Genomic DNA, 2817 nt, shown 5'->3' with positions numbered 1-2817 from the left:
ACGAGCATGTGTCAACATCAAATATAACCATATCAATAGTAAGGTCAGTTACCTGGTTAGCTTAAGTTGTTGTCACGAATATATCCTTAATGAATGTTCGATTCTGTCCCTTGAAATCCAAGTCAACCTATTTGAGCCCATGACATCAGTTTCAAGTTTGAACCCTATCAAATTACCTCTCTAATTTAGATTGGTCCATTTACTTTTATTAAAAATCTTGTTTTCTATGATTTTGTATAAAAAAATTGACAGAGTTATTTTGTGTCTGTATTTACTTTTCTTTCTATATTTAGTTTAAGTTTTTTAATACTGGAATCTTTTTTTTTTTTTTTATTATTTGTATTTACTCTATAGCCTTTTAATTTTGTTCACATGTATTCCAAATTTAAAGTGGATCTCTATTTTCAAATCTTTCGTGTTTTCTTTTGTTTGACATAATTTACTAGAATTATATAAATGATTAATATTTAGCTTCTAAGTCAAAGCTAAACCATTGTAATGACCATATCTATCTTCACGTAAATCTCTCTTTTTGCCAACGGTGACTTTATAACTCAAAGCTAAACCATTTTGGGTACACTGCAAAGCCTATGATATCTTTGTTCACTCGAAATGGAGTAGACTAGTCAAACTGTGGTAGGACGAAGGTGGCTCTTCAAAAAAGACATGACCACAGGTTACATTGGGTCACCACCATATGATGCCCTTGATTATCTTTTTAAAAAAGTTCAAAAGTATTCTTATGTATATGAATGAATTTGTTAACACCATTTTAAAAATACTCAAGAATATGATTGAAAATAAATTGTCTATTTGAATTGAATTGTATTATATTCATATTGGGAAATGTTCATAAATGAGAGAGTTCCAGACAAAATTGAAGAGAAAAGTGATTTAAGAGTATTTTTGAATTTTTTTTCTTTTTAAAATTATGAGTATTAACGAAACATTTGAAAGTTGAATTGTATTTTCAAACAAGATATTAACGGTTTCATCTCACTAACAATAAACTTATTTTTATTTTTATTTATTTATTTGAAAAGTAAAAGATATATTTCAAGATTTTTTTTTTGTTAGAATATTGATGAAACGTTGCGAGGTTCTAAGGATATTTTGTTTAAACATTAAAATTTATAATTATTAACTATTTTTTGGATCATGGACATCATGGACAACTTGTTGTTGTGGTGTAGTGGTTATCACGTTAGTCTTACACACTAAAGGTCTCCAGTTCAATCCTGGGCAACAACATGCTTCTTTGCTTGCAATGGTGTAGTTTTCGGATGGGAAACATTTTTGTTCATCCAAGACTCATACTCTTAGAAATTTGTGTAACACTCACTAAGAACTTAATGTTAACTCAATTAACCTCAGAGTCACTCTTAACTACCACATTGAAACTTAAAGAAAATCTTTGAAACATTATCTTTCTTGAACTCCTATCTCTTGACTTTTGTTACCTTAATTTATTCCTTATATTTAATAAATAACTGCACGAGGCTTCATGCATTCCCCATGACATAGTCTTAATACTTGCATCCAAAGCTTCATGTGTTCGGTGCGATACAATTTACATACCTATGTCCAAGGATTCACGGGTTCCTTGTGACATAGTTTAAGTACCTACACCTAGGTGTTCATACGTTTTCTACGATGTAGTCATTGTCGTAAGACCATATTGCACTACTCATCGGGAGGTCTTTAAAATATCTCGGGTTCTCGTTCAAGAGTTTTTTGTTAAGTCTTGAAGTACAACTAAAGAAAATTTGTTAACAAGTACACCCTAATCCATATGCGTCATAAATATTTTTCTATCGAGTCTTGAAGTACAACTAAAGAGTGTTTATAAGTCTTGAAGTACAACTTATAAATCTTTATAAGTATCTTGTCACTTGGTACTCATAAAAACCTTGATTTCTTATCGAGTATGTTGAGGGGTAGTTACATACTTTTTCTCTTAGCTCATATCCCTAAGTTGTTATAATCTCCTTAAAATCTTTCATACTCACCCTTATTTTGTAAAGGAGTCTCATAAATTTTCGTAGTATTTTGAGTATTTAAGATCTTGAAAACATCTTAGAATTCTTATAGGGATATTTTGGTTATTTACCACTGCAAATCTTGGTTTAAATCCTCAACATATTTTAATGGCCATGTAACATAAGTCTCATTCAATTAAATGTCATTTAGGGGTCACTTTACTCCTAAGCCAGCTATATATAATTATAGGGGAATTTTAGTCATTTTACACCTACCTTTGGTTTAGCCTTTTATCATAATCTAATTATTATCAAATTTCATACATAACCTTATCATATCATATTGAGTCTTCTCCTAAAATTTCATGAAAAATAGAATCCATTTAGTATGATTGTGGTTTAGGTGCATTGAAATCAACATTCATGTGGACATTAATGTTGGAGAACTTAAATACTTACCTCAACCTCAATTTCAATTTTCTCACTTTCTTCTGTCAACAAGATCAATAGTTTAATCAGTTTCCTTCATTACATTGTCCTCCTAGTCAATTTCTTTTAAGCCTAGCTAAAGGTCTAATAATGCACTTTTTTGTCCATATGTCTTCAAGGTCTCATTTTAACATTTTTTCATTCGTTATATGAAAAGGCAACATAATCAACGTGGGCTTTTTTATATTTTATATTTTTTTAATATTGTGACTCCTCCCAAATCAATCTTAAATCATTCCTAAATTTAAGATATCTTAAAAATCTCAAACTCCAATCCATGTTTATAAATATTTATAAAACTTTGACCATGATCATAATATCTCATCCACAATGTGGCTCGATTGTAACT

General features: G+C 29.9%; 1 non-coding gene across 1 annotated transcript; it reads left to right on the top strand.

Annotated features, from left to right (window-relative positions):
- The first annotated feature begins 1178 nt into the window (after positions 1–1178).
- TRNAV-UAC (transfer RNA valine (anticodon UAC)) lies at positions 1179–1251 on the top strand. The gene has a single exon. It is a non-coding gene; the product is annotated as a tRNA-Val (tRNA).
- Positions 1252–2817: the final 1566 nt, after the last annotated feature.

This window comes from Cucurbita pepo, unplaced genomic scaffold (assembly GCF_057944985.1).
Source record: "Cucurbita pepo subsp. pepo isolate OVF unplaced genomic scaffold, ASM5794498v1 scafford_228, whole genome shotgun sequence".
Taxonomy (NCBI): domain Eukaryota; kingdom Viridiplantae; phylum Streptophyta; class Magnoliopsida; order Cucurbitales; family Cucurbitaceae; genus Cucurbita; species Cucurbita pepo.
This window is presented reverse-complemented; position numbering and strand designations above follow the sequence as displayed.